The 27,128-nt window shown below is 39.8% G+C and overlaps 1 long non-coding RNA gene across 1 annotated transcript; it reads right to left on the reverse strand.

Annotated features, from left to right (window-relative positions):
• Positions 1 to 236: 236 nt before the first annotated feature.
• On the reverse strand, positions 237 to 27,128 carry LOC139184066 (uncharacterized). Its single transcript, XR_011567492.1, has 2 exons — positions 9,448 to 27,128; positions 237 to 9,327 (listed from the first exon to the last, which is right to left on the reverse strand). It is a non-coding gene; the product is annotated as an uncharacterized lncRNA (long non-coding RNA).

Raw genomic sequence — 27,128 nt, forward strand, 5'->3', positions numbered from 1 at the left:
ACCCTACCAGGCTCCTCTGTCCACGGGACTTTCCAGGTAAGAGTAGTGGAGTGGGGTGCCATTGCCTTCTCCAAGGAAGCAATAGAGATGCACATAAACATGATATATAAGAATATCAAGAACAAGGACTTCCCTGGTGGTCCAGTGGTTAGGAATCTGCTTCCACTGAAGGGAAGTTCAATCCCTAGTCGGGAACTAAGATACCACGAGCTGTATGGTACAACAACAACAAAAAAGAATACTGAATACAGTTTATTTATGACAGTAAAAAAAAAATCAACAAATCAAATGTATACAATAAAGAGTTTCTAAAATAAATTACAATCAATTCATATGATGGAAAACAAAGGAGTGATTCAAGTCATATTTTAGAAATATATTTACTCACAACAGAAAATCTCAATATGCTTACCATGAAGGTAACAGATAACAAAGTACCGTATACAGTCGTACTCTATATTTCTAAAATTTACCAATATATTACTGCTCTTTCATACACATATCTCCATTAAAAGCACTAGAAGAAACCACTGCAAACTAAGAGCAAAAGAAAAAAGTAGGAAAAAAATCCCTTTTCCTATTATTTTAATGATTCAAGGATTTTTATATTTCCATGTTCATTTCTGGCCCAGATTGACACTCATCCAGTACTTTCAATTAGTTTTTGATGGTAGATTGCAGCTGATTTTAATTTTCTTTATATTTTTCTATATTTTCCCACATGTTCTACAATATTCTTATATTTCATTTATAAATAGAAAAACTACTACTGTAAGAAACTCCCCCTTTTTACAACTCCTCCACACATGCACATCCCACTACAATACCTTCTACACACACACACACATGTGCACACACAAATGTGCACACACACACGTGCACACACACATGTGCACACACACATGTGCACACATACATGTGCACACACACACATGTGCACACACACACATTTACTCCCCTAATATCATCATCACTATCACTCACCTGGGTCCCACCAACCCATCCACACAGAAGTCATCTCCTAAAGGATTTCCAGTACTCATCTGCTGGTTAAGTGTAATCTCTACCTGACCCTGAGGAACCCCTCAAGAGAGTCCCCATTACCACTTCACCTGTGAAACTGCAGGCCCACGCCACAGTACCCCATAGCTGACTAGACCCTCAACAAGCAAGCTAGTGGATGGCATGCCCTTGGCCCCTGACTGACATCTGTCTGTCAAATATATAACTAGTCTTAGTTTTCTAAAATGTTCATGGGCCATACGTTCCACCCTCAGACTTCAAAATGATGCTGAAATGAAAGAACTTAAAGAAAAGATGGATTCCCTGGAAAATCTTTTCCAGGATAGACTTCAGAGTCTGTGGCTTCGTCTAAACACAGGGGCACTCTGGGTGACAAATTGCTCCTCACCAACAGCCTGAGAATCCTCTCATGAGCTGCAAAGGTTTAGTCCTTTAGGCCTTTTGCAAAGCCGTTTGGAACTATTCCTCACTCATCTTTGCTCTTCCTTTTTACCAGAAGACAGCTGTTTCTAAGCAATTATCCTTCTTGTTGCCAAGGGCTACCCTTGTGCAAAGATATGTTTATTACCAAATCTGTGCCATCTTCATCCTCCGGGCAAAAGCTGCACTAGGCACCATTAAAATCATTAAAATTGATTAAGTTATATTAACAATAACAAAATTAGCATTTTATAGCACTTTATATTATACAAATTGCTTCCACATGCATTATTCTTCCTCTAGGTCAGGAACTAGATTCAGTGATGATGAGGCTTCTGATTTGTGTAGCAGCATCTGGTGGCCAGTGTTTTATAGTTCCCAGGATGCTAGTATATTTTGCTGGGGCCACATGACTACATTCTCCAAATGTAGCAGAATTCATCAAAGATGATACTGAGAATAGAAAAAAAATCTGTGCTCTTAGAGTGGTTTTATTAACTGCACAGGGACGGGTGTCCAACGCCTCACCTTGCCCTCATAACACCCCACGTGGCTGGTTTTCTTTTGTTCACTTTACAAATGAGTTCACACGGCTAATACATGCTAACATGCAGATACCAAAGCCTGTGTCCTTTCTGAGGATTTGTAGTAGAGAGAAAGGACACAGACCAAGTCTGGGAGCGTGGGTACTAGATCCAGCCCCTTCGCTGTCCAGACCTCTCTCCATCTCTTTGGACTAACCAGCCTTTTTCAGAGTCTGTGGTCCTAAAGGAATCAGCTCTGTTCTGGTGTGGGATGAGAATTTTAAGCTTCGATGCAATGATAGCCTAATACATGCTGTCAGTAATAGCAAGCTGTTTTGTTAACTATCAAGGTGAAATTGTTTATTCAATAATACTTTGAATGTAATTATCATTTCCACAGGACTCTGACTTCAAGAGCCCCTGATCAAGGCAGAATACATCAGAATGTTGATGCAAATGGCCTCAGGTATTTAGTCCCAGGTGTCACACCCAGGTTCTTAGATCCTAGTCTGTTCTCTGTGTATTTACACAGCCCTCTCCCAGACTTGATTGAGCCTGGCTCTTCTCCCAGGGCCCTGGCAAAGGTCAGGCTCCCTTCCAAGAACAATAACACATCCTGCCCAGACTTGTCTCTGCCTTCAAGCAAAGGAAAACACCTGAGCCCCTAAAGATTATAAGAACTGTCTTAATAACAAAGGCTAAAAGAGTATTTAAAGGCTGTTTACAAGGCTTCCAGGAAAGGCTCAAATTCTGTATTAACTGCAGATAAACATTGATGCAAGCCTCTGCAAAGCCCCAGCTTGATAGCCACAGCAGTGAACTCACAGTAGATTTCAGTCTCGTGGTCAGACTCAGCTTGTTAGATATTGCTCAGCTTTTATATTCCTCTCTGTCATTCTCTTACTTTAATAATCATTTCAAATCCTCATGCCATAGCATCAGATGAATGGATACACTAATCTATTCCATTTTCTTATTTCCCATGTGGAGCTGTCCTTCTAAACAGTCAAGAAATGAACCACAGGTAGTTGCATATGTTTAAATTGCTGTCTTTACAATATACACTAGGGTATTTTTTTAATGTGTGTCTCCAACAGTTAAAAAATATTACCTGTATTGAATTTTGTGATATTATGACATTATAGCTTACCTGAAAGAAGGCTAAAAATAAATCAGTTTTCATAGGTGTATTGTTATATGAGGTGCAGGTTATTGATCAGAGGCCATGAGGTGCATAAGAAGCAGGCTTTTGCTTTTTTTTAGCAAGCCAATACCTACCACTTGTTACAGAAGTGTCTCCCATGTGTCTAAATAGAGAAAACCCTCAATTATAGCCAAGGAGAGAGACACTCAGACACTGCACGCATACAAAGTTTTAAATGGCTGCCTTGCTGAATGACGAAAGCCTCATGTTATTATTTCTTTTGCTCCTTTTATTTTCAAGGAAATAATCTGACAGTCTGATTAATCCTCTGCCTCTAAATCAGCTGATTCTTAACATACAGAAATAAAAGCATCCTTTTGTCCTTGGCTGCATCACCTATTACATAGCTATAATGAGTTGTGGCTGTTACAAAAATGGTGAAGATGGTAAGCAACTGACTGGAGCTAGGAAACCATTATCATCACAGTTGTCTAGAGAATAAGCACCTATTTTTAGTTAAATGTGAAATTGAAAAAAACCTGACCAGCTTTTAACTCTTACCTGAAAAATTTAGCATGCCTTCCTGCCCTCCACACTGGCGCCTTTCTAATCCACCCCTACACTGAAGGAAGTTGGCCATGTCAACCCTCAGGCCACTAAAAATTTTTTACAGCTTTATTGAGATTTATACACCATAAGACATTGAGATTTATTTATACATCATAAAATTCATCTATGTAGAACACACAATTCAATAGTTTTTGCTCTTGTTACAGACTTGAGCAGCCATCATCACAATGCAATTTTAGAACATTTCCATTATCCCAAAAGGAAACCTGATTTCCCAATCTTCCCTCACCCCAAGCTCTAGGCAACCACATAAATCTACTTCCTGGCTCTATAGATTTGCCTATTCTGAACATTCTGTTTAAATGGAATCTCAAATACGTGGTCTTTTCTGTCTGGCTTCTTTGACAAAACATAACGCCAGGAGGTTTATTTATGTTGTAGTATGTATTAGATTTCATTTTTTAAATATCATTATTAAGACATAATTTATGCACATAAAATTCACCCATTTATAAAGTACATTCAATAGGTTTTACTATCCTTACAGAGTTGTGTGATCTTCAGCACAATCGAACTTTAGTACATTTTTATCACCCCAAAAAGAAACACATACCTATTAGCAGTCACTCCCCATTCTTCCCCACCATCACCCCTGTCCCCAGACAACCATTAATTTTACTTTTCTGCTGCTAAAAATGTCCTTATTCTGTACATTTATATAAATTGGATCATATACTATGTGACCATTTTACTAACTTCTTTCAGTTGGCATAATGTTTTCAAGGTTCATCCATGTTTTAGCATGCATCAGTATTTTATTCCTTTTTGTTGTTTACTTTTTATTGTCATATAAAGTTCCCTTTTATGGATATATCATATTTGTCCATTCATGAGCTGATGGAAATTTGGGTTTCCACTCCTTTGGCTGTTATAAGCAGTACTGCTATAAACACTATCATGCAAGTCTTTGTGTGGACATGTGTTTATAATTCTCTTGGGTAAATATCTAGAAGTAGAATTGCTGATATGCAAACTATATGCTTAACGTTTTGAGAAAGTACCAAACTCTCTTCTAAAGTGGTTGTATCATTTATATTCCCTCTGCTGCTGCTGCTGCTGCTGCTGCTAAGTCGTTTCAGTCGTGTCTGACTCTGTGCGACCCCAGAGATGGCAGCCCACCAGGCTCCCCTGTCCCTGGGATTAGTTCAGATATCTCCACATCCTTGCCACTATTTGTTATTACCAGTCCCTTTTATTATAGCCATTCTAGGGGAAATAAAGTGGTATCTCATTGTAGTTTTGATCTGCATGTCCCCAGTAGTTAATGACTCAAAGAAAGCTGTGTGTTCTTCTAGATACTTTCAAATTTTAACTCTTACATGTAGGTTTATGATCCATTTTCAGCTGATTTTTCTGTATAAGATAAGGCCTAAGTTCATGTTACTGTTTTTAAACTGTAAACAACTTTTTGCACCATTTGTTGGAAAGACTATTGTTTCCCCACTTAATTATCATGATCTCATGTCAAAAATCAATTGACTGTAAATGTGAGGATTTTTATTCCATTGGTCTATATGTCTATCTTTATGTCAAGGTTGTTTTATCTTCACTATTCTAGTATCTTCACTATTGCAGTAAGAAATCAGGAAATGTAAGTCCTCTGACTTTTTCTTTTTCAAGATTTTTTTTTAACAATTCTGGGGTCCTTTCCAAAAAAATTTTAGGGTCAGCTCATCAATTTCTGTGGGGGTGGGAGGGGCACTGAAATTTTGATAAGGATTGTGTTAAATCTACAGATCAGTTGGGGAATGTTTCCATATTATCAATGTTAAGTTCATGTATCTAAGAACTCAAGTCATCTTTCCAGGGCCCTGTATCTGCCATAAGATAAAAATCCATAAACAATAGGCTTCATCCAGCCCCTAGCTGATGAACCAGATCCCTCTTTTGCAGCAACCACCTCAACTGCCAACTCAAAATATACCACCAGCCACATAAACAGGCATTCAGTTCCTTAAACAGATAATGTTCTCTTTTACCTACAGGTCCTTCCTCACTCTCATGTACACCACCTTCTCTGTGTTGCTAGGTACTTTCTCCCATTTGTCCCATCTCCTGATTCCTGTCTTTTCCTAAACATCTCAGCTTACCTTTCACTTCCTCTAAGGCTTGTATCCTGAGATATACAGCCCTACCACTACAGTCTACTCACTCACTTTTCCTTATACTTACATGGCGGACATGGAAAGCAGGTTGATCAAAAAATATCTTGGTTGAAATGGACACCAATGGACACTGATCCCTATTTTAGGCAGTACCAGAAATTTTGGCAGTTTTATAACTGTTCATATGTTTTTAAATATTTTTATCACTTTTCATAAAATTTTCAGGATTTTTTTCCTAGTATTTTTTCCCGGACTACTCTACCAGCTTATACATTTACATGTCTCAATTTCTAGAACCTGGAAATAGGTTGTATTACATAGCGAGAGAGACTTTGCGGAAGTAATTACGTTAATGTTTGCATTATCCATACAGGTCCAATAATGTGATTTTAAGTGTCTTCACATGGCGGGGAATACAGGGAGGTACATGCCAAAGAGAAGGCAAGTGACAAAAGCAGAGACTGGAGCGCTGGCAGTCTCCAGAAGCTGGAAATGCAAAGAAACATTCTCCATCCAGAGCCTCTAAAAAGAACCAGCCCCGTTGACATATTGACTTCAGCCCAGTGAGACTGATTTGAGATTTCCGATCTCCAGAACTCTAAGAGAATAACAGTGCTGTTTATTAAATGTGTGGTAATCTCTTGTAGCAGCAGTAGGTTACAGTAATGAGTTGGAAATAACCTAACATCCAACAGAAAGGACTGTTAGGAAACAACCTGAATGTCCACAGGATGGAACTGGTTATGTATAACTTCTGATAATTTTCAAAAGATTAGGTGTGATTCAATCATTTTTAAAGATATTAAAAATGCTCTAGAAGGCTATTCATCAAGCTATTAAAGTGTATAGAATAATGAGTATTTTTTTTGGTCTTGTTTTTTGTTTTGAGGTTTTTGTGGGGGTTGGGGGTTTTGTTTTGTTTTGTTTTGGTGTCTTTGGATGGATACAAACAAATAATGGGCACTTTTTATGCTAATTTTTTAAACTGCAAAGAGCCTAAGGCTGTATTATTTTTGTAATAATAAGGGAGAAAGGCAGTAAAATAAACTTCAGCAGTGAATGAAAAAAGAAAATAAAGGAAAGGATTTGGAAATTTTAAGAGCTTTACTGGATTTGATTTCTTAATTTTTAATTTATATGCATATAGCTTTCCCATATTATTTGTTCAGCATTGTTTTCAAGAACTTTTCTATCTCATAAATTGGTTGAAAATGAATATTTCTACTCTCCAGTTCATATTTTTTATAGCTTTTGTATGTACCAGACATATCATATTAGAACCTCTGCTGCAGAAATAGGTATTTGTGCTATAAGATACATTGCCTGTATAAATGATCATTTAGATGATAAGAACCAACTAAACTAAATAATTTTAAAATGAAATAATATGCAATAAAATATTGAATTATACAGCCTTGGCTCTTAGGAGAATAATGAGGTAGTATTTGATAAAACTATACACACAGTTTTGCACATGCTTAGATTATTTATCCATATCAGGATCTCCCAACTATTAGTTCAAAATGCACCCAAGTAATAACAACAGTAATAGCAATGGTAATAATGTTAACAAGAACAATAATAGTTTTATATTTCACAGTATATTTGTCTCATTGCTTACCATTATTGCAAAAACTGAGTGAGTGAGTGAGTGAAGTCGCTCAGTCGTGTCCAACTCTTTGTGACCCCATGGACTGTAGCCTAACCAGGTTCCTCCATCCATGGGATTTTCCAGGTAAGAATACTGGAGTGGGTTGCCATTTCCTTCTCCAGGAGATCTTCCCGACTAAGGGATTGAACCCAGGTCTCCCGCGTTGTAGGCAGATGCTTTACCATCTGAGCTATCAGGGAAGATGATTGCAAAAACTATATGCAACAAACACTATTTTTCAATTATTTCCATTTTGTAAATAAGAACCTGGAGCTCGGAAAAGCTAAGCAATATTCCCAGGATCACAAAGGTCCTTGGTGGTGTCAATGAATTTTCTAGTCAGTGACCTGTGCAGGAGGACACATAGCCCAGCTGCCTATCTGTCTTTAAAAACAAAAAGTGGGAGGCATTACCAGTCATTCCCCCACTCTACTGGGGATTCCCAGTGAGAATGAAAATGTGGCCAGAAATTGCTCACTGACATCTGCTCAAGGCTCAAGAAATTTCTAATACCTAAAGGGTCAGGCCAGTCAGTTTATTTTTAAGAGAAGTAGGTTACTGCTTAACTTGCCAGTGAAAGTGAAAGAGAAGTCGCTCAGTTGTGTCCGACTCTGTGCGACCCTATGGACTGTAACCTGCCAGTATTCTCCAACTATGGGATTTTCCAGGCAAGAATACTGGAGTGGGTTGCCATTTCCTTCTCCAGGGGAATCTTCCCAACTCAAGGATTGAACTTGGGTCTTCTGCATTGCAGGCAGACTCCTTACTGTCTGAGCCACCAGGGAATCCCCCAACTTGCCAGAGTGACTTCTAGTATTTATGCCATACATCAATATGATACAGCAGAATCAGAATTTATAATGATTAAAAGGTGCACTATTTTCCACAACTGTCCTCATCCTGCTCCAGCTTGCTCTGGCTCCATTTCTGCTGATGGTCATTGAGGTGGAGTTGGGATAATGTTGAGGAGGAACACTTGATTAATAAAGGTAATAATAGCATTTCTTTGCATTTTAAATGCTCTCTTAAGGTAAAGACCTAGTGTATTTCAGATTTAGACTCTTCATTATGATGGTTTCTTTCCTTTTAAGGGATTCCCCTAACCAATTTTCCTTCCCTCTTAGTTCAAGAGAAGTTGATGACAAGGTGGGGAAGAACCTCTGGTCCATGTGCCACCTTCTGGGTCTTTGCAGGCCTTACCCCATTTGGTCATTGTTGTGGCTTTCATATTGGTATCCACCAACAAGGCTGCAGACCTCTAGTCATGCCTGCATTCACAAGGCCCTGCACTCTATGACCTCTTTTTCCACGACTCCAGGTTGCTTGTAACCTATCAGTGCTCTCAGCTTCCAAATTCCTTTCCACTTCATACAGTCTTGCATTACTTGTGACTTTCCAGTGTGTGATGGCCACAGGGAACAGAGGCATTGTGTTAGGCCCATCCATGGAAACACCTCTCCCTAACATTCACTTCTGAATTAAGCCCATGCAAGGTGCCACATTAAACAAGTTGCTATCACAAACCCAGGGCTTCCCTCCACAGCTTACAGTCCTCCGTGCAGACATTCTCTGACAGCCCCAAACCTGTTTAGATGTTTAGCCACACCCAATCCATGCTCAACCCTGAGAACATGAAGACCGAGAAACAGTTATCTGGCCCGCCTCTTTTTTTCAGCCCCATTATTCCTCTAGTACCAGAAGGACTTTCTAATTACTTTCCCTTCTAGAAACAACTCTCATGTCATAACCTTTCTTACCAATCACATGAGCTTCTTTATACAGGTGGATATCTTTTCCCTTTCATGGCATAAAAAGCCTCATGATCTGGCCCTGATAGTGTAAGGAAGACAAAAAAAATTTTAATTACCAAGAGGCAAGAACATGAGGAATCTTTTTCCCGTCATTTCACCCAGAAAGCTGCTTGGTCCCCTTGGAGGACCCTTCTCTTACTGTTCATTGAATTATATCCTCTTCAAATTCACATGTTGAAGCCCTAATGCTCAATGTGATGCTATTTGAAGGTGGGGCCTTTGTGAGGTAATTAGGGATAGATGAGGTCATGAGGGTGGGGCCTCCATAAGAGAATGAGTAGCTTTTAAAGAAGAGACACCAGAGAACACACTCTCTTTTCTTTTCCACCATGTGAGGACACAGAGAAGAGGGCCTTCACCAGATCTGAATCACACCAGTACCTAGAACAGAGAGAAAGACCAAAAAAAAAATTGATTCTTTTACAATAGTGCTGGTTAAGTATGAGGCTCTGTCTCCAGGATTTAGAAGCCTGGCTCTATTAGTTCCTAAATGTATAGCCTTTGGCAAGTTACTTAACTATTCTATATTTGTTTTGTCATATGTGAAAAAAACAGAGACAATACTCAGCTTGTTATGAGGATGAAGCATGACTGTGGCTCAACATAGGCGTTGTCACACAATGAAATGCCTAACATTAGAAATTAACAGTGTGTCTTTGTCCCTTAGGTGTTAAAGTAGTCTTCACTCAGGTTATTAAGTTTCATATAAGAAATACAACATAAAACACTATTCACATGTGAATAGCAGAAAAAGGACACTAAACAAACAAAGGATAATCATTGTTTTCATTTCCTACAACACCCATAAAATTCTGCCTTCAGTGTATTAGATCTCCTGGTAGGAAGTGATTGCTGAGATGCCTGACTAACCCTAGATGGCAATGTTGGATTGGGTAGAATTCATTAAGACCTTGGAAAGTGGGTTCTGGCTTTCTGAGAAAGGACGTAATTTAAATCAACCTGACAGAATCTTAGGTGAAGATGTCGGTTGTGTCACATACATATACATTAAAACCAACCAGATGATATATCTAAAAAAGATATTTACACATTTTAAATGATCTATTTAATACTATATGTTTTATTAGCATTGAAAATGTTTCTTTTTATATTTTAATAAATGCTATTATTGGTACATAGTTTTCTAGGTACAACTGTTAAGTATTTGGTAATATATGATTATTGTAGTTTAATTGTCTTAAGTCATTTTGGAATGGACCAGAAACACTTTGAAACCTGACTAAAATAATTTATCTGGTCGTTCAAATGCAGTTCAGCTAAATAAGCTAAAACATTTTCTTGGATCATAGTCATGCTCCCTAATTAAATTTTATCTAATAACAAAATATTGTCACATAACTGTCTTGAACCAAATACAGTTCTTTAGAAACTACCATTATGGAGAGATCTGGGGCAGAAATTTTATTTAATTTAGTGAGATACATATAATAACTTATATTGGTCTATGATAGTCCTTTGTTCATTAGTTTATTCATTCAAAATGTAGTTGAAAGAGATCTTCAAAATAAGCCAGATTTGTAATTCCAATAACCCAGAGCAGAAAGCATAATTTTTCCATTTTTCTCTAAACCTAGCAGTCTAAATAATAAATATGTGTTTAACTTAACTAAATATCCAAATGATATTTCTACAATGCCAGGAATATATTTTCTCTTAAGAACAAAAATTATTACCACCCTCGACACTACCAGAGTCTTATTTATAGTATTAATTTTCACCATCTATGAAGAAAGGTCTTGGTTAGCAAACTTCAGACTAGTCCCTATAGAATTAAGAATGTGTGGAGGCTTAAGCAAGAAGACACTATAGCATTTAGAACCAGAGGCAGAGCTGCTCCCCTGGAGGGTATCTGTCTTGGTAATTAACATAGTCTACTACTTTGGTTTTGCAGAGTATCAGTTCAGTTCAGCTGCTCAGTTGTGTCTGATTCTTTGTGACTCCATCGACTGCAACACGCCAGGCTTCCCTGTCCTTTACCAACTCACGGAGCTTGCTCAAACTCATGTCCATCGAGCTGGTGATGCCATCCAACCATTTTATCCTCTGTCGTCCCCTTTTCCTCCTGCCTTCAATCTTTTCCAGCATCAGGGTCTTTTCAAATGAGTCCGTTCTTTGTATCAGGTGGCCAAAGTATTGGAGCCTCAACTTCAGCATCAGTCCTTCCAAAGAATATTCAGGACTAATTTCCTTTAGGATTGACTGGTTTGATCTCCTTGCAGTCCAAAGGACTCTCAAGAGTCTTCTTTAACACCACAGTTCAAAAGCATCATTTCTTTGGTGTTCAGCTTTCTTTATAGCCCAACTCTCACATCCATACATGACTACTGGAAAAACCACAGCTTTGACTAGAAGGACCTTTGTTGGCAGAGTAATGTCTCTGCTTTTTAATATGCTATCTAGGTTGGTCATAGCTTTTCTTCCAAGGAGCAAATGTCTTTTAATTTCATGGCTGTAGTCACCATCCGAAATGATTTTGGAGTCCAAAAATATAAAGTCTACAACGTATACATTTGAGGAAATGCAAACAATATTCTAAGATAAAAAAATCTTTTTTAATTTTGGGGGTAATTCTTTCAAAACAAAGGAGGGACTTGAAAAATCTTTACTGCCACTCCTTGAGTTCTAGCAAATTCCTCTCCCCACTACTGGGACATAAGGACACTGTTCAATGTGCTCAGTTGCTCAGTCGTGTCCAGCTCTTTGCGACCCTGATGGACTGTAGCCCATCAGGCTCCTCTGTCCATGGATTCTCCAGGCAAGAATACTGGAAAGATTAGCTAAATAAACTATTCCTATTTCCTCCATGCCCAAACATCATTTCATTAGGGACAGTCAGACTGGGGAGACGATCAGGACTGGAGGCAGAACAAGACCTTGCATTCAAGTCTCAGCTCTGCTACTAATTAATTACTTCCCCAAGGGGAGAAGTGACTAAGCGCTCCCAGCTCCAGACTCCTTTAAGCACTCCATCAGTCCCCTTCTCTGACTGTCACCACATCTGGAGTTACCTTACTCCCTACCTGCCACTCTTGAACTTCACTAATGAAATGGAAGCTCACAAGCGCCACCTCGAGGCTTCCGATTAGCACAACCACCTCCAGAAGCTGATCACTGAGGAACCTGCAGCTACAACTGCCCCTGCTTGTGACACCAGAAACTTTGTGAGATGTAAAGTCAGCAGACATGCAGCAGGTTATTAAGAGTTCCTTCAAAGTGTTGCTAAGCTCACTACCAAAGAGTAAGCATTCAAGTTCCAACTTCAGACACAAACCACGTCCAGAAACATCTCCTTCCCCAGGATAACGAAGTCAATGGCATGGGCCTGGGCTTCATTTTCCTAGTAAGCGTCCCTGGGGGAGACTCTGTGTGGCCTTTCTTATTCTGCTTACCACTTTGGACAGTCCTAACCATCAGAGATATTTTAACTGCAGCCAATGTGAAAGCGAAAAGCATCAATCCTTGATTCCAGAAGGTTCCACATCCTCTACACAAATGTGACTACCACCATCTCTGCATGTTCTGAACACCTCATTCCAAAGGGTATGAAATAGAACCTGAGTCTTATTAGCTTCAAGGCCCTTGCTTTTTCCATGAAACCTGCTGATGTAAGACCACTGGAGGTTTTAAATACTAACCTCTTCAAAAAGAGGCTCTTGATAGAGATCATACCTGCATGGACCTAGCACACATTCAAATTCAAACTCTACAGCCATGGCCTGCATTTCAAACAGCAAGAGGACATGTAAATGTAAGGAAGGTTTTCAATTCCTTTAATACATAAAATGGCCAAGGAAATTACTTTCAGAGTATACACATTAAACGGAATCTTTTCAAGCAGATTTCTATTTAGATAATTATTTGCAAACACTAGAAATAACATGTTCTATGAGCGGTCACCAGATGGATCCAACATTTGTACAACTTTCAGATGAAAGTCCTGATGAATGCTAAGTCACTATAATGTTCATGAGTGTGTGTGTTTGAGCCTAATTTAAAACTCAAATCCTCCACTTCCTCCAAGAAGAAGAGTTGTTAGTTAATAGAAAGCTTTCTGGATATTAAGTACAACCATCAAGTATAAACATGCTTCAGTGAGAAAAATCTGTCTTTCATTTCCGAAATTGGTGGTAATGAGAGGGACAGAGTTAGTTAACATACTATTTAGGTTCTTCTCAGAGGCATTTTCCCCGGTGATTTTACAGAGTCTATGTCTGGTCTTCCTGACCAACCTCTTAGTTCCTGAGGACAAGGCCTGGGCTTTCTACCTCCTTTATGTTCCTCTGAGGTGGCTATAGGAGAGGCTGACACTTAATGAGCTTCTACTATGTGTTAAGAGCCTACCGTTGCTCACCTAGTTGTTTTTCAATAACTCCAAGCACAAACATGTCTATGCTGCTGCTACTGCTAAGTCGTTTCAGTCGTGTCTGACTCTGCGACCCCATAGATGGCAGCCCACCAGGCTCCGCCATCCCTGGGATTCTCCAGGCAAGAACACTGGAGTGGGTTGCCATTTCCTTCTCCAATGCATGAAAGTGAAAAGTGAAGTTGCTCAGTCGTGTCCCTCTTTGCGACCCCATGGACTGCAGCCTACCAGGCTCCTCCATCCATGGGATTTTCCAGACAAGAGTACTGGAGCAGCATAAAAGTGTTCGTGCTTGGACTTATTGAAAAACACTTCTATAATTTTAAGTAAAATGAGACACAGAAAGTTAAGACACATACCCAAGATCACAAGGCTGGATGAGAACAAATTTAATGTGTGAGCTACTATGTGACTCTGAGGTCTACCCACTATATTGTAATATACTATACTATTATATGCTATACCACAACACGCTATGCCCCACTCCAGCACAGTGTGCGAAGTAGCTGATGTTTACTAAAACCTAACAGTAAAGATTGGGGCTGCCTGGGCGGCACAGTGGTAAAGAATCCACCTGCCAAGGCAGGAAGCACCAGAGACGTGAGTTCGATCCCTAAGTCAAAAAAATGCCCTGGAATAGGAAATGGTAACCCACTTCAATATTCTTTGCCTGGAAAACTCCATGGACAGAGGAGCCTGGCAGGCTACAGTACATGGGATCACAAAAGAGTCAAACACAACTGAGCAACCTCGCACGTGTGTGTGTGCGCACACACACACACACACACACCCCATTACTGCTGAGTGAGAATTTAAGTCAGAGATAAAAGGCACCCCATCTCTTTCTTCTGCTTCCAAGAACATCAACTCTATTCAACAATTTGAAAAGCCATGTAGCAAATTAACAAGAGAATGAAACTTAATTTCAGCATTTACTCATCTCATAAAGGTATGATCAGAGAAGTCCAAAAACACAATACCAGCGCTCATCACCAAAGGAAGAAGACAGCCTAACCATTTCCTGGTGAGGGCTAGAGCCACATACTTGACACATGTGCTCAGAAAATAGTTATTAAATGAATGAAGGACTCAAAATTAAGACACAAATCTTGCCCTGGTAAGTACTGTGAAATCACTTCAAATACTCCTAAACTAGAAACATTAAGTTGAAGCATAAGCTTCTGAAGAAATTGATGTGTAAGATTCCGTTTTTTAAGTCGTAAATTCTGGCATGGTGAGTGTGACGTCTCTCTCTTTGGCTGGGGAAGCACGCAGAGGAGACTTAAGCAGAAGTTGCTGTGCAGCCAAGCTCAGCAGTTTTCTTAGGCCCCAGGGGATTCAGGCTACAGTGTTTTGTTACAAGTTGGCTGAATTTCTGAACTTTAAAGACTGAACTAATAAAAAGCATTTAGAAATCCAAATGGCAAAAGAAAGTGAAAAAATGCAGTAAATCCAGCCTGCTGGGAGGCCCTCTGCTGAGAAGACAGTGTGCCCTCCATCCCTGTCCTGCACGTGTGTTCTCTCTAAATATCGCAGTGGTGCAGAACTTTAATATGGCAAGGGCTAGAAGGGGCTTCCCAGACTTTGCGAATGAAAGGCAGAATGACTCTTTAGAGACCTAGAGGTGGGCTTATCATTAACACAGCTCCTCGGAGGGTGCTTCACACACTTAGCCAGATCTGCACAGAGAGGATTAATGTAAAAGCAGGCAGAAAATGAAGGCAGGGGGCAAAGGAGACTTGTAAAATCCAACCACCATCTGCTGTTTCAAATCCAGCAGCACTGAGGTAGTTTAATTTGCAAAAATTTTCTTTCTGGTTTCAAAACACTGCTTAGGCAAAGATGGAGTAGGTCACCTGGGAGTTATGCACAAGAGGGCTTTACTTAGTGGAGATAAATGAACGAACACACAGAAAACAACAAAACAGGAAGATCACAAATGTGTGCCTTGATAACAAGATATTACAACAATAAAATTAGTGTTTGGCAGTGGAGCTGCTCAAGTCAAGCCAAACCATGGAATTTATTCCATCTTTACCAAAAAAAAAAAAAAATTTACAAGAGTTATCTTTGACCAAAACTTAAAGGAATAGTAACTCTTTTTTGTTGATGTCTTTTATAACTTTAGGTTTATAGAATTGAATGAATCACATTCCTCATTCACAGTATGCTGTCATCCACAAGGCTATTATATTCTATTTCAGTTTGTTTTATTTTACATCTCTTTATTCCCCATTCCCAGTCCCAATCTCTTCCCAGGTAGTATAGACACCAACTCTGGTACATTTAAAGTTTGATCTTTCATACATATTTACTTAGATATATGTATATCTATATTATGATATGTAAATCTTGCTTATATCAAGATTTTTCCTGTTGCATAGTATTCCATTAAATGCATGTACCACATTTCATTTAGACATTCAGATGTAGATAGACACCTATGTTATTTCTGACCTTTGTTAGAACAAGTAATACTGCCATGAACATTCTCATAAATCTTTCTTAGGGCATCTTTTTGTAGAACCATGCAAGTGGTTTTCCAGATGTTGACATTCCTTTGGGTGTGGAATTTCTAAGCATAGTGTATGTATGTCCTTAATTTCAAGATGGCTCACTAGAATAGCTGTTTCTATTTCTACCAGCACAGGAATATTCTCATGTCCCCACATCTTTGGTGAGTATTTGATGATACCTGATTGATCATTCTTGCCAACTGGACTGCTAGAAAATGTAGTCATTTTACATTGCATTTTTCTGATTATATTCACTTAAAGATATTTAATAATTATATGACTTTCCTTCTCTATTAATTACTTATTAACAGTCTGTGTTTTCTGAATTTTTTTTTGCTATGAATTAAAACTATGTTCAAGAATCCCTTGAATATTCTAGATAACAGTTTTTTGTTGGTATGACACATTGAAAATAGCTTTTCTAATCTCTTTTCCTATAGGTTGCTTGTCTATGATGGCCATTGTTGAATAGGGATCCTTGATTTTGGCAAAAAATAATTTTTAGGGTTGACTGTAGACTATCTGGAGTCTTATTTATGAAATCCCTTCTCAAAAAAATGACAAAAATACTCTTTTGTATTTTCTTTCATACATTTTACAGTGCTTTCCATATTAAGGTCTTTAATCCATCTAGATTCCATGTGGAGAATTGGAGATTCATGCTAACTCCCAAGGGGATGAAAGCCATGCAACTCCAGCCAACTTTACCAAATTCAGGAATGTCAGCAAAAAATGGAAAATTTTCTCATTTTTCAAGAGAAACCATAACCTATATTCTTTCTTTGTAACATTTCCTGATGTTTAAAACATATATATGAGCCCAGACTCATCCTTGTGAGCTGCCGGCTGGTGACCTTTGAGTCACAGAATTTCTGTTTAATAATTTGACCTGACCTTTGGAGATCTGTACTCTAGTTATCACCAGAACAAGCAACTTTTCTCTATCCCTTTATTTAACTGAGTTTTCCGGCTCCTAACCTGTTCCTAATTCTCCCCATTTAGTAATTTTTATCCCCATCTTTGTATAGACAAAATAACGAACCATCCCTCAGTCAATTTATTTCCTTGTCATTACACATATACAATCTGATGGTAACAGGGATACTCACATGCTTCTCAAGAAACAATTCTGATGTGGCATAAAAGAGGAGTTATTTTTTCACCAACTATCTCACAATGCAGATTCCAGGAATGTATATGCCTACACCAAGGACTGACTGGAGGGAGCTGTTTTATAAATACCTTGAAAACAAGAGCTGTGTCTTCACTCCCACTCAGTGCCCAGGAGTTCCTCACAAAAGCATTTAACGGAGGATTCTTTTGTCCCTGCATCCTCTAGCAAGTGAATGCTTAAAAAAAAACGCTGAACCTCAAAGCAGGTATGGAGGTGGCCAACAGAAACTTTGCACAGTAGTAAGCACATCCTGGAACAACTCAGATAAGAGAATTCTGGTTGGCCAACTTATAATAAACTAGAGAAGAACCTGGTAGAAACTTCGGTAAATTACATTAATATTCAAAATACCTGACACCCTTTCTGTAGGAAGATTACTTTCACTGTGTTGATGTCATATGTGGCCATGCGACCTGTAATATTCTTTCCTGGAGCCACCTTACTGAATTCTGGAGTAGTCACATGACTTGCTTTGGCAAAGACATGTGAACAGAAGTGCTGCTTTTGAACAAAACTTTCTCTCTTCCTTTGACTGACACATCACAGGAAAGCCCACTCCTTCAACCTGAGTCACAGAATAAAGATGACATGGAACAAAGCCTCGACTGACTTGCAGTGGAAATGCTGCATGACTGAGAGACAGGCCTCTGTGGTCATAAGCCACTGAGATTCTGTGGCTGTTTGCTGCCACAGCATAACTGAGCCTCAGCTGACACACAAAATTTACTACAACAAGTTCATGATACCTGCATTTTAGACATTTTCCTTCCATAATTAATAGTGATTTATGTTGTTTCAATGCAAGGAGATCCAACCAGTCCATTCTGAAGGAGATCAGCCCTGGGATTTCTTTGGAAGAAATGATGCTACAGCTGAAACTCCAGTACTTTGGCCACCTCATCCGAAGAGTTGACTCATTGGAAAAGACTCTGATGCTGGGAGGGATTGGGGGCAGGAGGAGAAGGGGACAACAGAGGATGAGATGGCTGGATGGCATCACTGACTCGATGGACATGAGTCTGAGTGAACTCCGGGAGTTGGTGATGGACAGGGAGGCCTGGCGTGCTGCAATTCATGGAGTCGCAAAGAGTCAGACACGACTGAGTGACTGAACTGAACTGAACTGGACTAATTCTCTTCTACTAAGCATACCACTTAATGTCCTTGAAAAGTGCTTTGAGAATTTAGGAGTAAGTTAAACTTAAAAAGTGTTTAATTTTAAAGAGTTCTTTTATGTATCAACTTCTACTTTCCAGTGTGGCATGAAAAATATTTAGAAGTCACCACTCTGCTAACAAGTGAAAAACTAAACAAATGGAAAAATCAACAGTTCTTCTTAGAGCCATCAGAAAAGAGAAGTCACAGGGCAAATTGCTACCCTAAAACTGTAGAGATAGACAGGCATATATGGAGAATCACAACTTACCAGAGCAGAAACAGGAGAGCTGACACCTCCCCAGAAGCCAGGTCCAGGGTTGGAAAACCTGGAACTGTAATTGATGAACGGCTGGAGGCTCAGTGTGAACAACTCTGAGAGTTAAAACTCCAGGTGGTGAGGGGACCCACACACTTTTGCAAGTTTTATCTCCTGGAGCTGAACCAGGTTTTCACAGTAAGTATCAGAGGAAAATCCTCTAATGCTTCCAGCAGGGGGAAGAGAAATTGAACTATTTTGAAATACAGTAGAACATTTTTTTTTAACAAGGCCAGCCCTCGAGAGAAATTATTTTACCTGAGCCCAACCTACTGGGGTTTTATCAGAGCCTAACTGGTCTGGGTGAAGGGAAATGGCCAACTCCAGCTCACAATGGCCATCCTGTCCCACCTAAGGGGGTGGGGAGTTGAAGGGGCAGGAAGAGAAGCACTTGTGGGGTTCACAGCCCTGGCCACAGGCTCAGTAAAAGACTAGTGAACACTGCCCTTACTCCCACACCTTACTGCCATATCACTAAAGGTATATTTGTTAGAGTTCCTTTCATTCAGTGCATCATGACTGGCTTTCAACAAAATTACAAGGCATACCAAAAGGCAAAGAACACAGTTTGAAGAAACATAGCAAGCAACAGAACCAGACTCAGTTATGGCAGAGATGTTAGAATCCCCAGACCATGAATTTGAAACATCTGTGATTAATATGCTATGAGCTCTAATGGAAAAAATAGACAACATGCAAGAACAGATGGGTAAAGCAAGCATAGAGACGGAAATTCTAACAGAGAACCAAAAAGAAATGCTAGAAGTAAAAAATACTGTAACAGAATAAAGAATTCCTCCAATGGGCTTATTAGTAGACTGAGCACAGCTGAGGGAAAAATCTCTGCTTGAAGATACGGCAAGAGTTCCATTACTAGGGGCTTTTAATATAAATAATGTAAATTTTAAAAACATAGACACCTTGCCATTTGGAACCCTCGAGTTTCAGAATGTCATATTCATTGGGCAACTTCCGTTTGAGCATCATTTAAAATTATGAGATGTGAGAATTTGAAAAAAACCCGGCCAACTGCACCTCTGAACACTTCAACATCTGTTCCTGCCAGCCAAAAAGTGAGGTTTCCCCTTGCTGTCACATTTGTCACCTTCTGTGTAAAAATAGAGGACCAGCGGCATAGTAAAAATAGAGCACTAGAACACTAGTAAATTATCTTACAATATTCTCCCCAACATCCATTTGTCCTGAAGCTCTAAAGACAGTTTCGCCAACAAATAAAGATTTGGTTTCTCTTAGCTAGAGAAATACACACAAGTGAAATCTACATAAATATGTATAGGTTTTTTCCTTTTATTTGTATGGCTGAAAATTCTTCTTTACATCCCATCTGGCTTTCTGGAAAGAGTCCCCTGTGGGCATCCAGTTGTCAGACTAAGTACTTAAACATTCCGTAGTCATTTTATAAGAATACTGAATCATGTTTAAAGTTTGACACTGACATTTATAAAGTTTATAATATTCTAAACTTATAATTAAAATGGAAACACTGAGAAAATTTAGGACTTTGGGATGATAACCAGTGATATTCAACAGTGTGTGTGTGTGTGTGCGCTCAGTCATGTCCAACTCTTTGCAAGTCCATGTACGATAGCCTGGCAAGCTCCTCTGTCCATGGAGTTTCCCTGTCAAGAATACTGTGGTGGGTTACCATTTCCTATTTCAGGGGATCTTCCCAACCCAGGGATCAAACCTCTGTCTCTGGCATCTCCTGCACTGGCAGATAGATAATCTACCACTGTGTCACCTGGGAAGCCCTCAAAAGTAAGTAGTACCTGCTTTTTTAAAAAAAGGCTTATAAGCATATTATTTTTCCAGGCTTTTAACTTAATGGACCTTATCTCTTGGGGATTTCTGAAAAGGAATTTGAGTTTGGGTTTTACAGGCCCACCGGCCTCATCACCAAGTCATTCTCACAGTACCTGGGAATAACAGCTACGTAACTCATGAACACACAGGCTGGCACCCTGGGAATCCATGTCCTTTGCACTATACTAATGTCTCTTCTAGAGAACAGAAAAAGAGGATAGACTTCTCCAACCACTCTATGAATAAGTGTAAACTCAAGATCAAATCAAACAAGTAGCATATATGAAAGGAATATTATCAACCAATGAACATAAAGCCACTCATGAACATAACTGCAAAAATCTCTAACAAAACATTAAGATAACAAACCCAGAAAAATGATAATATAGTTACCCTTTGAACAACTTGGGGGTTGGAACATCTCCCTCTCCCCTAGAAATAAAAAATCTGCATATAAATTTATAGTCAGCCCTATGTATATACCATCACACATCCACGAATTCAAAGAACTTTGGATCATGTAGTACTGAAATGTATTTACTTTTTTAAAAATCTGCATAGAAGTGGATCTGTGCAGTTTAAACCCATGTTGTTCAAGAGTCAACTGTACATATTGACCAAGTTGGATTAACAGCAGAAATGCAAGGACAGTTAAAGTCAATAAAATCCATAAATGTATTTATCATGTTAATAGACTGAAAAAGAAAAACCTTACATATAACTTCAATAGATGCATAAAAAGCATTTGATAAAATTTAATATACAATCACGATTTAACAACAACAAAACCCTCTTACCAAACTAGGAATCAAAGAAACTTTGCTGAGTTCCCTGATGGCCTAGTGGTTAGGATTCCAGACTTTCACTGCCGTGGTCTGGGTTCAATCACAGGTCAGGGAATATCCCACAAGCAGTGGGAAAACAAAAACAAAAAACCTGTTTAAAAAAAAAAGGAAACTTGCTTACCTTGAAAAAAATATTTATAAAGACCAAAGACCATGAGGAAACATAATTTTTAATGATAAAAGTATTCCCTGAAAATCAAGAAAAAGATAAGTACACCCTCTGTTATGAACTGCATCCCCTAAAAATTAGTATGCTGAAGTCCTAACTCCCAATGTTACTGCATTAGTGATAAGGCCTGTAAGGATGTAATAGAAGTTAAGTGATATTATAAGTGAAAAAGTGAAAGTGAAAAGTCACTCAGTCATGTCCAACTCCTTGTGACCACATGGACTTTACAGTTCATGGAATTCTCCAGGCCAGAATCCTGGAATGGGTAGCCTTTCCCTTCTCCAGGGCATCTTCCCAACGCAGAGATCGAATCCAGGTCTCCCACATTGCAGGCGGATTCTTTATCAGCTTAGCCACAAGGGAAGCCCAAGAATTCTGGAGTGGGTAGACTATCCCTTCCCCAGGGGATCTTCTTGGATCTTCCTGACCCAAGAATCGAACTGGGCTCTCCTGCACTGCAGGCGGATTCTTTACCAGCTGAGCTATCTAGGGCCCTCATCTGACAGACCTAATGTTTTCATAAAAGAAGAAGAGACGCCAGCGCTCACTCTCCCTTGTTATGCACAGAGCAGAGACCATGTGAGAACACAGCCAGAAGATGGCCTGAAAGCCAGGAAAGAGGCCTCACCAAAAGACAAGCCTGCTGGCACCTCTACCTGAGACTTCCAGCCTCCAAACCGGCAAGACAAAAATTTCTGTTGTTTAAGCCACTCAGTCTGCGGTGTTTAGTTACGGCAGCCCCAGCAGACTAGGACACTCTCAATAGTTGTTTCAGTTTGACTCTAATTGCAGGCCTCAGCCAGATGGATTAACAGAACACTCTGTGACTTCAGGATACGGATGTGAGCAATATAAAACACTGCTATCCAGAAAACAAAACAGCAATGACTTTGAAAAGCCAAGCCACAACCTGGGAGATGATATTAGCAACACATACATCTAACAAAGAATCAACACCAAGAATAAAGAACTCTTACAAATCAGTAAGAAAGGGTACAATAGAAAAATGTGCAAAAGACATCAGCAGATGTTTCAAGGAAAAAAGAATGGTGAATATAGAAAGATGATCTCAAAGAAATACAAATTAGACACCACTGTACACTCACTGCTGTTGCTGCTGCTGCTGCTAAGTCACTTCAGTCGTGTCCGGTGCAATTTATCTTTGGACTCAGTCTTTCCCTGTTTCCTGGATACAATACAGTTTTAAGACACGCATAAATGCATTTAGCTACTAGTTAATAAAGGCGCTGGAGCAGTGGCTGCACAGCGCTGGAGTGACTGTGAGGAGATACCCCACATCCAAGGACAGAGAAGCTCCAGCAAGATGGTAGGAGGGGTGAAATCGCCTTTAGAATCAAACCCCATACACACCAGAGATACTCAGAGAGCTCAAACAAACCTTGTGCACACCAGGACCCAGAGACCCCACAGAGACTGAGAAAAAACTGTGTTTGAGTGTCTTCTGTGGAGGTATGGGTCAGCAGTGGACTGCCACAGGGTCAGGGGCTCTGGGTACAGACTTGGGTATGCATAAGCCCTCTTGGAGGGGGTCGCCATTAACCCCACCATAGAGCTGCTAGAACTTACACATGACTGGGGAAAAGACTCTTGGAGGGCACAAACAGAACCTTTTACACACCAGGACGCAGGAGAGAGGAGAAGTGACTCCACAAGAGACTGACCCAGACTTGCCTGTGAGTGTCCAGGAGTCTCTGGTGGAGGCGTGGGTTGGCAGTGGCCTGCTGCAGGGTTGGGGGCACTGAGTGTAACAATGATACATGGGACCTTTTGAAGGAGGTTGCCATTACCTTCATTATCTCCACCATACTTTGGCCCCAGGTAAACATCAGTTCCAAAGAATAGCAAGGAGAGATAAGAAAGCCTTCCTCAATGATCAGTGCAAAGAAATAGAGGAAAACAATAGATTGGGAAAGACTAGAGATCTCTTCAAGAAAATCAGAGATACCAAGGATACATTTCCTTGTTGCACTCATCTCACATGCTAGTAAAGTGATGCTTAAAATTCTCCAAGCCAGGCTTCAGCAATACATGAACCGTGAACTTCAGATGTTCAAGCTGGTTTTAGAAAAGGCCAAGGAACCAGAGATCAAATTGCCAACATCCTCTGAAAAAGCAAGAGAGTTCCAGAAAAAAAAAAACATTTATTTCTGCTTTAGTGACTATGCCAAAGCCATTGACTGTGTGGATCACAATAAACTGAAAAATTCTTAAAGAGATGGGAATACCAGACCACCTGACCTGCTTCTTGAGAAATCTGTATGCAGGTCAGGAAACAACAGTTGGAAATGGACATGGAACAACAGACTGGTTCCAAATAGGAAAAGGAGTATGTCAAGGCTGAATATTGTCACCCTGATTATTTACGTTATATGCAGAGCACATCATGAGAAACACTAGGCTGAAAGAAGCACAACCTGGAATCAAGATTGCAAGGAGAGATATCAATAACCTCAGATATGCAGATGACACCACCCGTATGGTAGAAAGTGAAGAAGAACTAAAGAGCCTCTTGATGAAAGTGAAAGAGGAGAGTGAAAATGTTGGCTTAAAGCTCAACATTCAGAAAACTAAGATCATGGCATCTGGTCCCATCACTTCATGGCAAATAGATGAGGAAACAGTGGCTGACTTTATTTTTCTGGGCTCCAAAATCACTGCAGATAGTGATTGCAGCCATGAAATTAAAAGACACTTACTCCTTGGAAGGAAAGTTATGACCAACCTAGACCACATATTAAAAAGCAGAGACATTACTTTGCCAACAAAGGTCCATCTAGTCAAGGCTATGGTTTTCCCAGTGGTCATGTATGGATGTGAGAGTTGGACTATAAAGAAAGCTGAGCGCCGAAGAATTGATGCTTTTGAATGTGGTGTTGGAGAAGACTCTTGAGAGTCCCTTGGACTGCAAGGAGATCCAACCAGTCCATCCTAAAGGAAATCAGTCCTGAATGTTCATCGGAAGGGCTGATGTTGAACCTGAAGCTCCAACACTTTGGCCACATGATGTGAAGAACTGACTCATTGGAAAAGACCCTGATGCTGGGAAAGATTGAAGGCAATAGGAGAAGGGGATGACAGAGGATGAGAAGGTTGGATGGCTTCACCAACTCAATGGACGTGAGTTTGAGTAACTCTGGGAGTTGGTGATGGGTAGGGAGGCCTGGCATGCTGCAGTCTATGGCGTTGCAAAGAGTCAGGCATGACTGAGCAACTGAAGTGAGTGAATGAATGAGTGAAATAACAGGCAGGGAACACAGCCCCACCCTGTCAACAGAAAATTGGATTAAATATTTACTGAGAATATCCCCGCCCATCAGAACAAGACCCACTTTCCCCCTTCAGTCAGTCTCTCCCATCAGGAAGCTCCCATAAGCCTCTTATCCTTCTCCATCAGAGGGCAGACAGACTGAAAACCACAATCACAGAAAACTAACCTATATGATTACATGGACCACAGCCTTGTCTAACTCAATGAAACTATGAGCCATGCCATGTAGGGCCACCCAAATGGATGGGTCATGGTGGAGAGTCCTGAAAATATGTGGTCCGCTGAAGTAGGGAATGGCAAACCACTTCAGTGTTCTTGCCTTGAGAACTCCATTAACAGTATGAAAAGGCAAAAAAATAGGACACTGAAAGGTGAACTCCCCAGGCTGGTAGGTGGCCAATATGCTTCTGGAGATCAGTGGAGAAATAACTCCAGAAAGATTGAAGTGATGGAGTCGAAGCAAAAACACACTCAGTTGTGGATGTGACTGGTGATGGAAGTCATGTCAAATGCCGTAAAGAGTAATATTGCATAGGAACCTGGAATGTTAGGACCATGAATCAAGGCAAATTGGAAGTGGTCAAACAGCAGATGGCAAGAGTGAACATCAACATTTTAGGAATTAGTGAACTAAAATGGACTGGAATGGGTGAATTTAACTGAACTGACCTTTGTATCTACTACTGTGGGCAGGAATCCCTTAGAAGAAATGGACTAGCTATCATAGTCAACAAAAGAGTCCTAAATACAGTCCTTGGGTGCAATCTCAAAAATGACAGAATGATCTCTGTTCGTTTCCAAGGCAAACCATTCATTATGACAGTAATCAAAGACTATGACCCAACCAGTAATGCTGAAAAAGCTGAAGTTGAATGGTTCTATGAAGACCTACAAGACCTTCTAGAACTAACACCCCCCAAAAATATCCTTTTCATTATAGGGGACTGGAATGAAAAAGTAGGAAGTCAGGAAATACCTGGAGTAATAGGCAAATTTGGCCTTGGAATACAGAGTGAAGCAGGGCAAAGGCTAATAGAGTTTTGCCAAGAGAATGCACTGGTCATAGCAAACACCCTCTTGCAGCAACACAAGAGAAGACTCTACACTACACATAGACATCACCAGATGGTCAATACTGTAATCAGATTGATTATATTCTTTGCAGCCAAAGATGGAAAAGCTCTATACAGTCAGCAAAACAAGACAAGGAGCTGACTATGGCTAAGATCATGAACTCCTTACTGCCAAATTCAGACATAAATTGAAGAAAGTAGGGAAAACCACTAGACCATTCAGGTATGACTTAAATTAAATCCCCTATGATTATACAGTGGAAGTGAGAAATAGATTCAATGGATTGGATCTGATAGAGTGCCTGAAGAACTATGGATGGAGGTTCCTGACATTGCACAGGAGGCAGTGATCAAGACCAACTCAAAGAAAAAGAAATGCAAAAAGGTAAAATGGTTGTCTAAGGAGGCCTTACAAATAGCTGTGAAAAGGAGAGAAGTGAAAGGCAAAGGAGAAAAGGAAGGATATACCCATTTGAGTGCAGAGTTTCAAAGAATAGCAAGGAGCAATAAAAAAGCCTTCCTCAGTGATCAGTGCAAAGAAATAGAGGAAAGCAATAGAATGGGGAAGACTAGAGATCTCTTCAAGAAAATTAGCAATAGAATGGGAAAGACTAGAGATCTCTTCAAGAAAATTAGAGATACCAAGGGAACATTTCATGAAAAGATGGGCTCGATAAAGGACAGAAATGGTATGGACCTAACAGAAGCAGAAGATATTAAGAAGAGGTGACAAGAATACACTGAAGAACTATACAAAAAAGATCTTCATGACCCAGATAATCATGATGCTATGATCACTCACCTAGAGCCAGACATCCTGGAATGCAAAGTCAAGTGGGCCTTAGGAAGCATCACTATGAACAAAGCTAGTGGAGGTGATGGAATTCCAGTTGAGCTATTTCAAATCCTGAAAGATGATGCTGTGAAAGTGCTGCACTCAATATGCCAGCAAATTTGGAAAACTCAGAAGTGGCCACAGGACTGGAAAAATTCAATTTTCATTCCAATCCCTAAGAAAGGCAATGCTAAAGAATGTTCAAACACCACACAATTGCACACATTTGACACGCTA

Source organism: Bos indicus, chromosome 1 (assembly GCF_029378745.1).
Source record: "Bos indicus isolate NIAB-ARS_2022 breed Sahiwal x Tharparkar chromosome 1, NIAB-ARS_B.indTharparkar_mat_pri_1.0, whole genome shotgun sequence".
NCBI classification, from domain to species: domain Eukaryota; kingdom Metazoa; phylum Chordata; class Mammalia; order Artiodactyla; family Bovidae; genus Bos; species Bos indicus.